This window comes from Helianthus annuus, chromosome 2 (genome assembly GCF_002127325.2).
Source record: "Helianthus annuus cultivar XRQ/B chromosome 2, HanXRQr2.0-SUNRISE, whole genome shotgun sequence".
Taxonomy (NCBI): domain Eukaryota; kingdom Viridiplantae; phylum Streptophyta; class Magnoliopsida; order Asterales; family Asteraceae; genus Helianthus; species Helianthus annuus.
Window position 1 is genome coordinate 17,661,601 of NC_035434.2, and position 18,990 is coordinate 17,680,590.

The following is an 18,990-nucleotide window of genomic DNA, read 5'->3' on the forward strand; positions in this document are numbered from 1 at the left end:
AATCCAACTTTCAATCATCATTTTGTGGGGAATATTGATGTTTTCAAAAGGGTAAAACACATTATGGGTGTTGAGACAAGATCAGGGATGAATAATTTTCTTTTTATTCGTGAAGTGGGACAAGTGGAGATGAAAACAGGGAATGAAAAACTGCAAATTCCCAGTGTATTTTATTCACCGGATATAGATCGAAACGTTTTAGGTGTTGAACAACTAACACTTCAAGGTTTTACGGTTCGTCGATCCGGTGAGTCATGCAAAATCTTCCCTATGTTCTCATCTCCAGTGGTGAATTCAATAAGTGATATAACCGGGCTAACGAAAGAGGAGGAACTAGGAATGAAAGAGAAAGAAAGGCTGCAAAACATGTGTGGCATAGATGACGAATTCAAAAACGATTACTTGAATTCGTATTTCGAAACACTAAATGTTTCGGATGAAACAGAAGTTGATTGGAATCTAATCATCTTAAAAGCGTTAGAATTTCACGAGTTTGATGATTGTAAAGCGCTGATCAATATGGTTGATGATCGTGAATACGTGTTCAAGTATAGAATTGATCTACAAAAGAAATTCTGTTGATACATGTTTGTGGACGTGACTCGACTTGACACGTCTCGGGTTAGCAACGGCATTCCTCCGTCGTGTGCAAGAAGTCTTAAAGGCGGGCCAAGACATAAAGAACTGATCCTTAGTCTTTGGGCTGAAACAAGACAAGAAATCAAGACTTGGGCTTATAACACATCGGCGTATTAAAGATTGGGCCTCGACTGTTGGGCCTTAGCCAAATTGGCGAAACAAGAAAGGTGGTCGACGAAACAAGTCCTGTTTCGTCGACTTGTTCCATTTCGTCGCCTGTTTACATTTGATTCGTCAATGATATTGTGTTTCGCCAAGTTTCTGACTCGCCAAGTCTGATTCGCCGAGTTAGTTCTGTTTCGTGGTGTCTGTGGGTATAAATAGACAGTCTCTAATCATGGAATAGATAGAGCACATAGTTGAGAGCACAGAACACACACGAGAGTTTGAGAGAGTTTGCAAAATACATTTGTAAACATTGAGCTTGTAACTGAACCTTTCATACGTATTAATACAGAGGTGTTAATCGGTGAATATTGTGTGTTGATTATTTGCGTGTTCTATCTCGGTTTGCTTTCCCGGTTGGATTCCGCACAACCGGGTTGGTTTGTACACAAGGATTAGGCGACTAGATCCTCCTAGCCGGACCTACAAGTGGTATCAGAGCCTTGGCTCTTCTCCTTGTTAAAATCGAGGTGTTCTTGTTTGTTTTTCGGTTTGAAAAGTTATATTTTTATGAAAAACATCTTAAAATCGGGTTTAATCTTGTGTTTTGCTTTATGTTTTGTTAAAAACCGTGTTATTCTCATGCTTATATGTTAGTCTTTGGTTTTTTATTAAACATTTTAGCAAAATCGTGTGTTTCGGAAAGTTTCGCTTCACCCTTGTAACCTATGCATGTGACATCCCGTTTCTCTTTCTGAACGTCAATGATGTGATCCAACACATAGCTAGAGCTCAAATAACTGTCTACCTTAAGTTGGATCGCCTCACTTTCTGTTTTCATACAAGCCATCTCTTTTTGCATTATCTCTAGACGAGTTATATACAAATTAATTCAGTTTGTGCCTTGGACGCTACTCGCGAGTTCCATGTCAAAATTGAAAGTTCTTGTAGGTCCGGCTAGGAGGATCTAGTCGCCTAATCCTTGTGTACAAACCAACCCGGTTGTGTGGAATCCAACCGGGAAAGCAAACCGAGATAGAACACGCAAATAATCAACACACAATATTCACCGATTAACATATCTGTATTAATACGTATGAAAGGTTCAGTTACAAGCTCAATGTTTACAAATGTATTTTGCAAACTCTCTCAAACTCTCGTGTGTGTTCTGTGCTCTCAACTATGTGCTCTATCTATTCCATGACTAGAGACTGTCTATTTATACCCACAGACACCACGAAACAGAACTAACTTGGCGAATCAGACTTGGCGAATCAGAAACTTGGTGAAACACAATATCATTGACGAATCAAATGTAAACAGGCGACCAAATGGAACAAGTCGACGAAACAGGACTTGTTTCGTCGACCACCTTTCTTGTTTCGCCAATTTGGGCTAAGGCCCAACAGTTGAGGCCCAATCTTTAATACGCCGATGTGTTATAAGTCCAAGTCTTGATTTCTTGTCTTGTTTCAGCCCAAAGACTAAGGATCAGTTCTTTATGTCTTGGCCCGCCTTTAAGACTTCTTGCACACGTCGGAGGAATGTCGTTGCTAACCCGAGACGTGTCAAGTCGAGTCGCGTCCACAAACATGTATCAACAAACTCCCCCTTGGACGCTACTCGCGAGATTCGCCTTTCATGTCTTCTATGTCGGAGGATCTTCAGAGTCTTCACGTCTTGAAAGCAGAAAGTGTATCAACAAACTCCCTGTTTCATGTAGGAAGTGTGTTGACAAACTCCCCCTTAACATAAGCTTCCCCATGAGTTATGCTCGTGAAAGACTTGATCTTTATAGCTTGAGATCCTTGTGGTGTTGATGATGGTCAACGGCAACTCGATCATCTTCATCACTTGAGTGCCTTCACGTTGTGTCTTCATTCCGAAGCTTGTCATCGACCATGTTCTCCTTGCCTTTAGTATCTGCACATGCAAGAAATCTAAACGCGTAATGAGAACAACTACTTGGAATATTGTTAGCATAAACAAGCGACACACGTATGACCATGTTTCAATCAAACATCGTTCGACAGTTTGAAAGTTTAATAAATTTGTCAATTTTGGTCTCTAACTTTCAAAACTTTGCAAATTTTGACCATTTATGAAGATTTAGTCAATTCGGTTTTCAGTCAGGTTTCAGGTAACGAAGACTCGAGATCCAACATCGTACGATCGAAAATAAAATAGAAATAAAATCTTTTTGGCTTTTAGAAAGTTTATATTAAAACACACCTAAAATCTTTTTGGATTTTTTTGAATATTTGAAATGTAAAGACATAAAGCAGTAAATAAATATTTACAGACATTCTTTCTGCGAGTTTCGAGGGTAAGAGAATCATATCAGTGTACGGTCACGCCAAAACGCTCTTGTTGTTCAGTTAGTTAACATTAAGATAAGCATCCTATAACGATTATCGGTATTGTTGTCCACTTAAGCTCAACTTATCAGATGTTATCATGGCGAGGGTATACGTTAAAGTATGATTTATACTTACCGACCGGTGTTCATCCACATCACGACACATTCCCGTATCAAGGTATGCACGAGGATTCATCTTACTGGTGAGTATACCGATTATCATCTGTTTGACCGTATATGATGTGAGATTCTCACTTATTTTGATTGAAAACAAGCCCTATGTGATAGAATCACTTATTGATGAGGAACTAGATTTTCAATGCATGAGGGCACAGGAGCAAGTCCGTGAACAGGTCAGTACTTTCGTACAGCAGGGAGACGAACTTGACTCCCGGATAAATGTGATATTTTATCACTTATTTGATTGGACATGTGATTGTTGATCACTTATTGAGGTCGAATGCAATATGTACACGTATGTATAGTATCATGGAAGATCTAGACTTACATCCCCGTTATTTTTCGGTAAAAGATACAACCATGATACCCAGATGATAAGCAGCATAAAGACCGAATATCTCAGAACCTCGGCAATCTATCAAACGAAATTTCGGTACTAAGACCATATGCCAATGAATGGTTCCCACCTGGTCTTCAGTCGATTTAAGATTTATATCACCCTGCACACTTTAAAGTGATTGCGAGCCTACCGATACATCTTATATAGAGCTGCTTATCATTTTTCAGTTTAGGGTTTAAAGAGGTTTGGATAGACCACTGATGTGCTATCATTTTCTCTTTTGCTCGCCAGGAAACTCATTTTTGTTTTTCTATTGTTTTTATGTTTTTGAAATTTTTCGATGTTTTTGGATTTTCAAATTTTGGATTTACTCCCCCTAAAATCAATAAATTAAGATAAATTTAAAAGACACAAAGATATTTACAAAAATGATTTTCCGATGTTGGTTTACTCTTGCTTGACCTTAATGCCGTTTACCAATAATAAAAAGTCAAATCTTGATTTGTCAAATGCTTTGGTAAAAAGATCGGCACGTTGGTCATCAGTGTGGACCTTAACAACATCGACTAGCCTTTTCTCAAAGCAATCACGTATGAAGTGATACTTGATTTCGATGTGTTTGGTCTTTGAATGCTGCACAGGATTTCTAGTGATCTGTAATGCAGCAGAATTATCAACGTAAATAGGAGTAGTTAGGAATTCAAAACCGTAGTCGCGTAATTGTTGTTGGGTCCACAGGACTTGGGAGCAACAACTTGAGGCAGCAATGTATTCAGCTTCGCATGTTGAAGTGGCGACGCATGTCTGCTTCTTGCACTGCCATGTGACTAGGCGATTTCCTAAAAACTGACATCCAGCCGTTGTGGATTTGCCGTCGATTTTGCATCCGCCAAAATCAGAACCACTGAAAGCGATCAAGTCGAAGTTATTATCCCTAGGGCACCATAGACCGGTGTCAGGGTAACCCTTCAAATAACGAAAAATCCTTTTTACAGCTGCAAGATGTGAGGCCTTCAGATTGACTTGATATCTGGCCAGCAGGCACGTTGGGTACATTATATCTGGTCTTGATGCTGTGAGGTACATAAGAGATCCGATCATCGCGGGGTAGTAGGAGGGGCTAACAGCTTCACCCTTCAAGTCTGGAGTAATTCCGTGATTTAGTGGCAATGGGGTACCAATGGGCGTTGCGTCAGACATCTGGAACCGGCTCAAGATGTCACCAACATATTTAGTCTGATGGATGAATATCCCAGACTCAGTTTGTTGCACTTGTAGGCCTAAGAAGAAAGACTCAGTTTTGCGCTCGAAATTCCTACACAAAACATCATTAGTAGAACCAAAGATAATATCATCAACGTATACCTGTACCAGTAGAAGATCTCCATCTTGTTCTTTGATGAAAAGAGTACAGTCGATAAGACCTCTGCGAAAACCATTCTCCAGCAGATAATTAGATAAGGTTGCGTACCAAGCTCGCGGTGCTTGATGAAGACCATAGAGAGCTTTGTTGAGCAACCAAACCCGATCGGGATGGATAGGATCTTCAAAACCTGGAGGCTGTTCGACGTACACCTCTTCTTCAACCACACCATGTAAGAATGCACTTTTGACGTCCATCTGATAAACCTTGAATCCTTTGAAGGATGCATAGGCTAGAAAGATTCGAATTGCTTCAAGACGTGCAACTGGTGCATACACTTCGTTGTAGTCGATCCCTTCTATCTGACGAAAACCTTGAATGACTAAACGTGCTTTGTTCCAAATAACAACACCACGGTCATCCTTTTTGCATTTAAACACCCAACGGGTACCAATCTTCTTGTATCCAGCAGGTTTCTCTACGAGTTTCCAGACACCTAGCTTCTGAAATTGTTGCAGTTCTTCCTGCATTGCTTCCACCCAAGAGTTATCTTTCATGGCTTCTTTCCAAGTTCTTGGTTCTTCCTGTGAAACATAACACGTGAATGACCAATCATTTTGTTGCCCGGATTCTCGAATCTCTGCATACAAGCCTGCATTGTTGTTGTTCCGCAACATGTTTCTTGTTTGAATGCCACTTTGTACATTTCCGATGATGTTTTGTTGAGGATGGGTATTATGAATCTTTGTTTCAGGATTATCTCGAACTGGAATATCTGTACCCAAATTGTTGAGATTGAGATCAACAACCAAATCAATGCCCGGAATTGACGAAGAGGATGATGCAGTAGCTTCAGCTGTTCTAGGGGCATCCACGGGAGGAGTACCCTCTGACGTACCATGAACTGCTGTGGTTGGAGCTTCTTGATCTGCATCTAGAAATTCATCATCCTCTGAAGATTCGTTCAATTCGGTAGCATCGTGGAAATCCTCATTGTCGAGAGCATTGTTGTTCACTGAAGATGGTTCTTGATTGACAAGAATTGGACGAACCACCGGTGAAACTGTTGCATTGTCACTCTCGAAAAACATCCTTGCCGCAGCATTTTCTTCAACGGCTTCAACATTGATCGAATTGAAAAAGTCATCGTACTCAAACATCCAAGGCTGACCAGGACATTTGACTGGCAATGTGTGCCTTTGTACTCTGACCTCAAACCATTCCTCGACCCTTTTAGTCTCTAGATTCTAGACTCTTAAGTTTGGGGTGACATACCCAAGAAAGTATCCCTCAATTGCTTTTGCCCCAAACTTTCCATTAGGATCGATAATTGTGCATGGAGCTCCAAACGGTTCAAGATAGGACAAATCTGGTTTCCGTTTGTGAAGAAGCTCATAACAGGTCTTGGTGTGCCTTTTTACTGTAAGGACTCTGTTCAACGTGTAACATGCAGAGGCCACAGCTTCACTCCAGAATGGAGTGGGCAACAGCGACTCTAAAAACATAGTCCTAGCAGTCTCGATCAATGTGCGGTTCTTACGTTCAGCGACGCCATTTTGTTGAGGAGTATAAGCTGCACTAAATTCGTGAAGAATACCTTTTGAAGTGCAAAACTCCGCCATGGCATGATTTTTAAATTCTGTACCATTGTCGCTGCGTATCCTTCTAACTTTCAACTTATACAAATTCTCAATCTGAATGATTAAGTTTTTGATAATTCCAAAAGTTTCACTCTTGTGTGCCATGAACGCCACCCAAGAAAATCTTGAATAATCATCAGTTATCACGAGACAATATTGATCATTCCGAATGCTTTTATGCTTGACAGGACCGAACAAATCCATGTGCAAACGTTCAAGAGGAACTGCCACCGTGTTGATCTTCTTTGTAGGGTGTCGCTTCTTTGTTTGTTTTCCTTTCTGGCACGAGACACAGACGTCCTGAAGATGGAAATTTTTAAGAGGAACACCATTCACCAATTCATTTGACACCAAATGATTCATTTTCCGTAAGTGAATGTGACCCATTCGTCTGTGCCAAGAGATTGAGTCTTTTTCTGTGGCTTTGGAAACGAAACATGTTGCTTGTGCAGATGTAGTGATAGCTTGGCTCATATCAAGGACGTACAAATCATTTATCCTTGGAGCAGATAAGAGAATCCATTCTTTTGGAATTTTGAAGCCCGGCTTCAGCACATAACATCCATTAGCATCAAAGTGTACTGAAAACTGCTTGTCACGGATTTGTGAGACACTGAGATGATTGTGATCAAGTTGTTGCACAAAGTTGATCTTATCAAACCTAACAATCCCGTTGGATATCATTCCTTCACCCATAATATATCCGCCATTACCTCCAGCAAAAGCAACATAACCTCCTCTAATAGATTTGACGTCGTAGAGAAGCTTCATGTCGCCTGTCATGTGCCTGGATGCCCCACTGTCAACAATCCAATGACTACTGATAGTTCCTCCTGGAACACCCTGCACATGAACTCAATTGATTAGTTGGAGATGGGGACCCAAGCCATTGTGGTCTTGGGTCGTCCATTTTCATCAACAACAATAACTTCTATTCTTTGATGATTTGTAAATTATGATGATCCCCCTGATTTTTTAACCGTTTTTGGATTCCAGGTCTGTTTTGTTTTACCAGTGTCATTCTTTAAAATCTTAACTTCATGGTTGTCAGAAGTTTTTGAATTTTCTGGTTTGACAGAAACAGATGTTTTGTTAACCACATCGGTTTTAATCGCCTTTTCAATTTTCTTGACCTGTTGGCGTTTCTGTTTCTTTTCCCTTTCTTTTACAAGACGGGGATCTTGTTTTACAGAAACAGATCGCTTGCGGTCAGTTTGGTCACGGGAATCATCAACTTTGCCTTTTTGTTTATGAAGATATGGACAATTTCGAATTATATGTCCAATTGTACCACATTCAAAACATGATCTTCGTTCAACAAACCCCGAAGTATCATGTGATCGTCTTGCCGATAATGATGAACTTTGTGATCCCGAGGTACTAGGTTTTGAACAATTTGGTTCATTTCTTTTCAACACTGTTGCTTGTTTAACAAAATCTAAGTTAGATTTATTTTCAAACGTTTCAATTTTGTCCGTTCCCTTTGATTTCACAAAGTCCACCTGCTTGTTCATCTTTTGACTCTGTTTCTTTTGACATTGAGTCGTTGATTTTCATTTTGGTTGGTATGATTTTGCTGCCTTTTCTCTATTGGTAATTTCTTATTGCCATATTGTTTTCGAACTTCGGCCTTTGGAATAGGAGGACACTGTGCTACTGTAACACGTGATCCTGTCTTTCCCAAAAACTTACTTGTCGAATTTTCAAAGACTTTACTGATTAAGGATTGATTAACATTCTTAATAGGAAAATCTTTGTCTGAATAAATTTTATCATCACCAACAAGAGTGTACAGCAAATTCACACTCTCCGACTCCTTTGTTGACGAGGACTCGATTGCAACAGTCTTAGCGGGTTTTGCAGGAGGATCACATAGAATATGATTCTCAAGAGGTATGTCCTCTTCTTTGATTTCCGCATCAGACTTTGCTGGTACAGTATCATCGGATTCATCATTAGAAGAATCAGCATCCTCAATGATAACAGGAGGATCCTGATTCAGTTCAGCAGAAGACACACATGTATCTGCTGATACATCTGAATCTGATGATACTTCTTTCTTGTATCCGAGTCCTGTTGCAAATTCCTTGATGTCTAAAGGGACAGATGGTTCAAAGAAAGTTCTATCCTCCTCGTCAGGCATGGCATCATAATTGTGTCTCACAGGTGGTGGACATTTCTTGTAACCTATGCATCTGACACCCCGTTTCTCTTTCTGAACGTCAATGATGTGATCCAACACATAGCTAGAGCTCAAATAACTGTCTAGCTTAAGTTGGATCGCCTCACTTTCTGTTTTCACACAAGCCATCTCTTTTTGCATTATCTCAAGACGAGTTATATACAAATTAATGTCAGTTTGTTTTCTGGAAACCATTTTTGTTAACTCGGTTTTATCTTTCTTTAATTTCTCAATTACCGATTTAAATTCCTTTTCATGGTTTTCATAAAACATGTTGGCTTCAGTGCACTTGGAAAGATCCACGGTCAACTTCTGGTTGTGGATGAATGTCACATCATACTTTTCTTGCAAAGCCTCGTGTTTGCTTTGCAACTCACACCACTTATCATTCAATGTAACATGTTTGTCTTGCAAGTCAAACAAACTAGCTTGTAAAGCATCATGTTTGCCTTGCAACTCAGACATGTTTGCCTCTAAATCAACACATTTTGTGACACCTGTGTCACTTCAACCATCAAACAAATACCAAACCAATGAAATATTTTATTTCGTACTTGGGATTTGTATAAATATGTGTATCGTTTGCACATATTGATTCTTGTTCGATTTCGGGCTTTAAATCGCTTTCTGGAAGGTTATACGCGATCTGATTCGTAAATATAACCAGTTTAATGCAACAAACACTCCGGAATAGCGACATAGGCTTAACATACCTTAAATAAACCTTACATAACTTAGAAATAAGTTTTGGATGGTTTGGTATGCCGAAATCAACTTTATTGATCAATAAAGACTAAAAGCGTCAAAAGTGCATAAGTTTGCATTTTTGCGCATATCTTACGTCCTGAATATATCCGGACGTCCAAAAAAATTTATTTAATCATTAAAATATTTTATTTTAGTGATTGACATGATAAAATTCCATTCGTCGCTTAATTTGGATCGTTTTTGCGTTCGTTACGACTTCCATCGTAATTAACCGAATAACGCAACCGTACGGCCAAACGAACCGACATCCGTGATGTCTGTGAGCATATTTTAAGTTCCCTTTACTTTAGTATCATTTTAGAGCCTTGAAATGAGGTTAAAAGTGTTTAAAAGTGCCAAAAAAATCAAGTTTTACAAGTGTAGGGACCATTTTTGAAACTTCTGGCAGATTCAATGAACCTAGTCCATTTTGAAGTGTTAATGGTTTTCACCCATGGTTTTGCAAAACTATGGGATGGTATTCAATGAACATAGTCCACATTAGGGGCTCCCATGGTTTTTGAAAACCATGTGCCCACATGTAAGGTCTAGATCAAAGCACGTTTTTCGACCAACGATCTTAACGGTACTTGAATTCCTATAAATACCCAAACCCATTTCACTCCCAAAGCACACTTGAATCTGATTTTGGCTCTCTAAGTTGAAGTTTATGCTTCATACCTGAGAGTAAATCGGATCAAGAGCTTGCGGGGACCTTCTGTAAGTATTCTTTCGTGTTTTTCGTTCGTTTTAGCGTTAAAGTCAAACTGCGTTTGACTTTCTGCATTGACCAGTTCATGGTCCATGCGAAGTTCTTTTGAACTTCATAACGTGAGCGTAATCACGATGGTCATAGTCCCCAGTGACTATACCTACTGATTACCACGTTATCTAGGCTTAGTGACGAGTCGTAGTTTGGCCAAAATACGTTTTCTCGCGTATTTTGTAACCAAACTACTCTAGGGTATTAAAACCGTTTGTTTTAATACCAAACCTGTTTTCTAACTTTACTAAACATGTTCTAGCATGTCTAGCTCGTCACTTTTAGATTTGTGCTTGTTTAGGTTCGTAAAGGAAAGCGATCTAATCAATCGCTTAAACTTTCGAACGCGACCCATTTGGTCGATCATTAGGATCCGACCAAACGTTTTAGGTGACCATAGTTGTATAGGGAATAACCTTCCGAGGTTATACCTTATGGTCACGACGTTTAAGTAGTTGTATGATAAGTAGTTCTTATGCCTTAGGTAAATTACCAAAATACCCTTTTTGCGCCAAAATTCATTTTAAGCATATGTAACTTAATTTTTGACATCTAAACTGATTTAACAACAATATTAAACATGTTAAGGCATATCTTGCTTGTCGTAGGACTAGTTAGGCGTTCCGAATGTGTTTTACGCAAACGACGCGTTAAAGTGGCATAAGCTTCCTAAACGGGTCGTAATGGGTCAAAAGCACTTTGGATAGGTTTCGTTTTAGTATGTAGGCTTTGTTAAACCATATTACATAAGTTCCCATACTTATTTGGTTTACGAACCCTCGTACTACCCGATCCTCCGATAGGTCCGTTTATTAATGTAGTTATCAATACTAGGTGTCGTTTGATTCTGTGCTCCCTCTAGCTTGCTTGGTAGTTGTTCAAGACTCCTAAGCACTCTCAAGTGAGTACATAGACCCCTCTTTTACTGTTTTTCAAACATTTTGGGGTGAAACACATGTGCCTACTTGTTACTTTCATGATTTCATGCTTTTATATCATATACTTGCTATGTTCATTAGTACACTAGTAGTACATGATTTCATTATGTTTTTGCTATGTATGCCATTGTGTGCGTACTTAGTATATCGTTTTACATAACATTTCACGCTATGTATGTTCATCATACTTAGTACATTTTACATCACATGCTATGTATGCCCATTGTGTGCATACTTAGTACATCGTTTTTCAAGACATTTTATGCTTTGCATCATGCTATGTATGTCCATCCGTCACATACTTAGTACATTGTTTGTGCATTCTTACCTATGGTTTGGTTGTTACATATTTCACTTGCCATACATGACATTTTGTTTAAACATTACTTGATTGACATTTTACAACGGTTTAGACGTGGGCAATTTACATTGGTGGTTTATGTGGGTAAGTGATTTGAGTAACGAGACGTGTGTAATATGATACAAGCATGGTGGATACGCCGCTGGTACTTCCTATATATAAGTGCTTGTATTATATTACATGGTGTAGCGTTATTTAAATCATTCATTTGGATTTATACTTAAACTGGATTCATGACAAGTTTTTGTTAAACATTTTCTTAAACCTAAGTCATGAATCCTATTTTTCATAAAACCTATGTACTCGCCGGCATTTTTATGCTGATGTATTTTCACATGTGTTTCAGGTACAATAGTTGATGATGTTTGATGATGATATTGATGCATGCTCACATAGGATTGGACGAGGCCTTAGTGACATTAAAAGATGCAAGACTAGTTAATTTTTGTTATGTTTCTTTATTGTTAAGACATTGTAACTCATTTAATTCAATAAAACGAAATTTATTAATCCATGGTTGTGAAACAATGATTCTGTTACAACACTCCCCGACGTTTCCGCCACGTTTTGTTGTTTTACGTGGTCGGGGTGTGACAGAAAAGTTGGTATCAGAGCCAATGGTTATAGGGAATTAGGTTATTAGTAATGCTTTGACCTAGACTATAACCTTCATAGGACCCTAACGCGAGTTTACTTGCGTTTAGTCATAAAACAATACCGTCACTTATCCTTAAGTGACAACCACAACGAGAACATAAATTTGATCTGCTTTGAAAACTAATCATCTGTTCTAGGATGATTGATTACTAGGTTTTGAACCCTTTGTTATAAGGTTTCGAACCCTTTAAGTTTTCAAAATCTCGTCAAAGTTTGGGTCTAAATAATGTGAACACGTGCAAACTGGAAGAGTGGGTGCCTGTACCCTGGGTCTTCTGTCTAAGGCTAGAGTGTTCGTACAAATCCGCAGTATCGGACCAGTCACTCTTACCTGGGAACTCTTGGGGTGAGTGTCCACTTATAGGCGAGCATGTCTTCGCGATACATTATATTGACCCGCTTACTTTGATTAGTCACTATCTCATTTGTTTGCCATTGGTAACAAACAAATGGTCACAATCTTCATGCGTTGTCATTCTCTTTTGACTATCTTTTGCTTGTTTCCTCCTATGTCTTCCATTGTCTTCAAGATGCCTCTTCATCGCAACAATACTCAAATATCTAAACCTGGTGCTGCAATTACCCAGCGAATAGGCGTCGTACTCCAGAGGACCGTTGATTTAGCTATCACCATGACTCGCCTCAGGGATGAAGCTGTATAAGGGAACTGCTCCTTGGTGCAACCAATGCCACCGTCATCATCCGAATCAAATACCCTGTTTCAAATGTACCCACAGTGGACGATGGGTACATTTGGTTAACATGTGCTGCTTTGCAATCCAAAGCAAAGCTGTTACAATCTTGCTGCTGCTTAACCTTCAATTTCTGCTTCATATGTCGCCTTGGCATATCTAGCGCCTCAACTTTCTACCCTCACTACAAAAAAAATGCCATTTAGTGACATACAAAAAGTGCCACAAAATAACAAAAAAGTGCCACTAATAACACCTGTAGGAATGTGCGGCATACAAAAAAAGTGCCACTAGAAGCGCTGACGTTGTAGCCTTTTAGTGTCACTTTCTCAATCTGCCGCACAAAGTATATAGGCTTTTAGTGGCACTGTTTTTTTCTACCACTACAAACTTTTGGGCTTTTAGTGGCACATATTTTTTGCAACAAAAATCACATCAAATTATTTATCATATTAATTTTTATTGATTACAATTATTATTTATTTACATTAAAAAACAAAAATAAAATAGTAGAATGTAGAAATCATAATAATATAACTAATTCAATTAAAAGGTTCAATCAATCATCTTCCAAAGATTCCAAATGTTTGCAAAGAAATAACTAAATATCGAATATACAAAACAAATATTTAAAAAATGTTTGAACAAAAACTCAAAACTCCATTGCGTTCATTAATCTCTTTCACAATCTTCATTCGAGTAAAATATTCATTGTGTTAACTCTTTCTTAGCGATCTATTCCCCACTTCATAGTTGTTCCCTGCATTTACTCCTTAGTGTCGCCGCATTAGCCAATTCACTATATTCAACCTGAAATTTCACAATTCATGTTCAAATGATTAGATCTCATAACCAATGCCATTAAAGATGTAAGAGCAATTACACTAATGGAAAACAAAGCTTAACAAACACAAACACAAACACAAACACAGTGAATTACGAGAATAGTAAGTAGTATGCAATAATTATACTTTATACAAACCTAAAGCATTACCCAATGGTCTACTTAAAAAATCGGTGGGTTGAAAAACCAGTGGCTTTCCCAGCAAATCAACCTTGCGACTCCGAAATTCCCAACACCAAGCTCTTTCAATGTCGGTTACATTGGCTTGGCATGTGAAATGGCTTTACTGTATAGACAAACAAATGTACCTGAACATAAAAAATAACAATTGCAATTTCAAAACCATATAAATGTTTAACTAAATACAAAGTACAACAAATTTGTTGCTATCATGAAAGTTATAACCCTTCCACTCCACATCAAGACTTTCGTATCGTGCACATCTCATGGGGCATGAGAGGGTAATTGTTCTTGAAAGGCATTTCGGAAGACATTAAGAATTAGCTCAAGAAGAAGCGGGTTTGGTAGATATAGTTGTGACATCTCAAAGAATCTAGGAAATCTCCCTACCATTACTTTTTGATGTCTCTCCATCTTCTTAATCCCTTGTGTATTTTATGTTTTGTCTTTCAGTAATTTCCACCATACTATCCAGCTTTAAAAGCAGCTTAGCCGCGGTAGACATAGGAACCTCAAGCTCCAGCGTGTTGGACCTTAAACTTTTTAGTTTTTGCAGGTCCTTTCCATGCGCAATCGACTTTGATGACTTGATAATGCCATCTTTGAAAGAAAAACGAACATTTAAGTAAAAAGGGAAAAGAAAAAACCTTTGTTATTTTGAATCAACTTATAACATTTAAATTAAAAAACATAGATATCCTATGGCAGCATGTTAAAAATTAATAGGTTGAAACTTATAACAGATAAAAAAGATCCTTTGCATCGAATGGGCCAGATTAGAAACTGCTGAAAAAAAGGAACGGGTCAACTATTTGTTATGGGCTGGTGGTTACTTTACTCCCCGTTTAAGCTTTAAATCAAACATATGACAAATCGAAGGAGTCAAAAAATGACAATATACTATCATTAGGATGAGTAGAAAGTAAAAAATAAGAACAATACCAGCAAAAAGTATAAAATAAGAACAATACCCGCACCAGTGGACAATAATAGCCAAGTACAAAGCAAGCAACCTAATTCTTCTCCGTTCAAAATCTTTTTGATGGTCTCGATGGTCGTAAAAGACCTTTAAACATCATTATTCATAAGATATACAATCAACATAGAATAAAGGCTCAAACCAGCTATTTTGAAATGCGTACAACAATATGAAAAAACCACAATAAGAATTGAGTTTATACAACCAACTGAACATGGAAACATAACTTCAATGTACCAAAATAATGATTTTGATTACTATTTAAAAATCACTAAACAGTTTCCTAAATGATTAGAATCTGACAACAAAACAACATCACTACTGCTAGTAAACATCATTACAGCTCTGTTTAAATTTAATATCGCGTTTTATATTGAAGGTGCACTTAATCAACCACTGTTATATGCAACACATATGCAACTAAAGTCATGATAAAGTGGCTACTAAGTAAGTAGCACAAATATCTAATATATATCTCGACTTCAAAACTAACCACAATTTCTTTTTGCTAAAAACCACCGAAATAGATGGAAGCAACATAATCGGAACCCTAAATGGAAAGATAAAAACCACGGTTGCAGGACTCGAACCTTGCTCAACCAAACAGTCATATGAGGTTGTCGGTAATTTGCTTACATAATGATTAACATCAATCTTTTTCTCTTAAACATGTATTAGAATTTTAAAATAGAGTAAACTTCTGTTTTGCTCCCTGTGGTTTGGTCACTTTAACGGTTTTGCCCCAAACCTTTAAAAATACCCATTTTCCTCCAATAGTTTGCTATGGTTTTTCCATTTTGCTCCCCGCCTCTAACTCCATCCAAATTTTCTTTTTTTCCATTTTGCTCCTCGCAGGGAGCACAATGGAAAAACCATAGCAAACTATTGGAGGAAAATGGCTATTTTTAAAGGTTTGGGGCAAAACCGTTAAAGCGACCAAACCACAGGGAGCAAAACGAAAGTTTACTCTTTAAAATATCAACATTAATGTGTAATTAAATAAACACGACATACCCTCTAGCCAACTTTGACCACAATTGACCTGCTCATTCCCACTGTTGCCTTCATCCCAAACTGCCCTTCGGGAAATATGCCACCAAACACCACCATAGATTCGAAAACGCCTGCATTGACAATACAAATTCCACTTAATGAGATACACACACTCGCACTTGAGAGATTAATCAAAGTGTTTGTGTAAGAATGATTCTTGAAGCCATACATCCAGCAATAACCCTAATTTGTAAATCACTATGTGTCAAAACGACAAATAGGCAAGGAAGATGCTTAGCAAGAGTAATAGACATTAGATACATACAACGTTGCTATTTGATATTATATGTAATTTGAGTTAATACATTAAACAGCGAGATAAGATTGTTTCAAGTTCTAGGTAACAAACCTGACAAGTTGGCATCAATTAACATCATAAATAGCTCATATGGTTCAGCCCTATTAACACATTTTGCGTCTAAGTTTAAAAAGTATTTTTTGTTTAGGTCATCTGGTACTCATTTTGTAACATGTTTGGGTTCTAAGTTCTAACAGTAACATTCTTTAGAAATTCAGTTAAATTTGTGTATTATGATTTTTTACCCTTTTACAAACCACATAAAATGTTTATGTAATTAACCCAAAATATAATAAAAAACAAAACGAAATCCCCCTGTCTCTTCCCCTTCTTCCCAGCGGCATTGTTACCTTAACCACCCAACGGCTACTATTCATATACCGATATACATTAAGCTTTCACAAATTATAATCATGACAAAAACTTTCAGAAAGATTAACATTTTACCAAACCAGCCCATTCTTGCCACTTATCACAACCAAAGACGAACCATCACCTAACCAAACCTGCAACCATCAAAGTAAAACACAAGTTAAGTCACTACAACATTAACTTAACAGCCCTAATACCAGCATCAATGTTCCTGCTCATTTTGCACAACCTTCTCCAAAATCATTAGCCATAACCGATTAACCGAGCCAGAAAACAAGAAAATATTTACTGAATCAACAATAAAAAAACAACCTGTTAACTCAGTGTTAATTGATTTCGCCATTCAACAAACAAGTTAAAAGTGTTAATGTGGTCAACTTGTTTTACGCTTCGTTGGCGCGGTTGGTGGCGGGTGGCGGCGGAGGAAAGTGGTAGCAGTCGGTGGAGGGTGGTGGTGGTCCGTGGCAGAGGTGGCAGGGGGTAGAGGTTGGGGGTTATTTCTGGTCTTGAAAGCATTTCTATGAAATCATTTAACTATTGCATATCAAACCCTCTACAACGATTCTAAAATCTGCATCAAAATAATGTATTACAGTACACACACAAGATCCATTTTTGTCCATTTCACTGCAAACAAACAAAATCTTCGATCCACAAAACTTTTTATATAGTAAAACTGTAGCTTTAACTTGTTGATATAAGAGTAAATACGCCACGTAATCTATCCAGTTTATGAAATCGTGTCACTGACTCCGTATAGAACCCCTAAGCCCTAATTATAAGCATATTCAGCAAAAAAAAAAAGAAAAAAATCAACAATTACTCAAACTGACTATCGATATAACCGTTAGAGCATGAAAAAACCTAATCGGTAGGTGTCCAATTATGAAATATAAGCTAGAGCTTTAGATTCCAGATGTGTTACTATATTATTCATAATTATATAGCACGTTCACACAAATTAGGGCACAAATCAAATTGAACAGAGCGTATACTTTATTGTAATCGGTTCACCTGGTGAGGAACCACGGAGATCCGGTGGAAAACGGTGGAGATGCGGTGGAGTAAGGAACCGGATAGCGTGAGTAGGTTAACTTGAGAGAGAAAATGTGAGCGCGAATTGGTAGAGATAAACCCTAGTAATTGTAATTTTGAGAGCAGGAATATGAAATGATTTGGGGAGAGGGAAATTGATTTTTGGTGAAAGATAAAAGAAGAAATTTCTAGGGAAATTTTTAAATTTTAAGGAGAGAAATGGTGAAATTTTAAACTTAATTTGTTCAAAATTTTGGCACAGGCAAAAAGTGCCATTAAAATATATAGAAAATTTTGGTGGCATATGTAAAATGCCACTAAAAGCCTTGATTAGTGACATAAAACTTAAATGCCACTGAATGTATGTGTTAAATACCTAAAGTGCCATTAAAAACAAAAATTAGTGGCATAAAACCGATATGCCATTAAAAATGTGTGCCATTAAATGGCTTTTTTTTGTAGTGCCTGTGTATCGACGTAAGCATGCCTAGTGCAAGGTGTCGGAACACCTCTCGTTACACAAACTCCAAAATCCATATAGGATCTTTCTATCCTCATAATTAGATCCTTGTGGGTGAGTAACATTCATCAAAGCCCTTAATTGAATTCTTTGTATAATTCAATACGTACATTACAATTCAATAAGGACAAAGCCGAATTCCTATTAAGATTTTTCCTATCTTCATAGATAGATTCTTGAAAATGATTAAAGTGCCAAATGAAATCCACGGATTGGATTCCTGGTGTACTTTAAGTATCCGCGTCCAAAGATAACAAATTAATAACTGAGTTAAACAATTATGTGATTATGTGCTTATGTTCTCCCTTTATGTTCTTGGTGTGATCCAAGTTTTGGTTATCCAAATCCTCGTAGAATCTTCCATATCATTCGTATAAGGGATTCATAGTAGGATATCCAAAGGTACTATATTAAATCCTCAATGGGCTTTTACGTGATAGTAAAGACCCTTGGATTATATTGTACTATTCCATAATTAGACCCCTTGAGTGGTCTAGTTAAACAGATTGATCCAAAAATCTAGTTAGGAATATCATGTGATGATATAGCTGAAAGGACTCCTTGGTGGCCTAGTTAAAAAGATCATCTGTCGATCTAATTAAAAGGACCCTATGGTAGTCTAGTCACCCTCATCACAAGTTTAATATTCTTCCCCAAAACATTACAAAACAAACTGTGTGGACTGTGCAAGGAATTACGTAATTATGGATGCATACATAATTATGGAATTTAGTGCACAGAAA

At 37.7% G+C, this 18,990-nt stretch overlaps 1 long non-coding RNA gene across 3 annotated transcripts; it reads right to left on the reverse strand.

Moving 5' to 3' along the window:
- Nucleotides 1-13,599: 13,599 nt before the first annotated feature.
- Nucleotides 13,600-17,826, reverse strand: LOC118483872. Of its 3 annotated transcripts, XR_004871993.1 has the most exons (7): nucleotides 17,707-17,826; nucleotides 16,768-16,826; nucleotides 15,984-16,093; nucleotides 14,962-15,056; nucleotides 14,381-14,590; nucleotides 13,961-14,118; nucleotides 13,608-13,776 (listed from the first exon to the last, which is right to left on the reverse strand). It is a non-coding gene; the product is annotated as an uncharacterized LOC118483872 (long non-coding RNA). The 3 variants fall into 3 exon arrangements; XR_004871994.1 differs by having other exon boundaries at nucleotides 13,600-13,776; nucleotides 13,961-14,590; nucleotides 17,688-17,826; XR_004871992.1 differs by having other exon boundaries at nucleotides 13,606-13,776; nucleotides 13,961-14,590.
- Nucleotides 17,827-18,990: the final 1,164 nt, after the last annotated feature.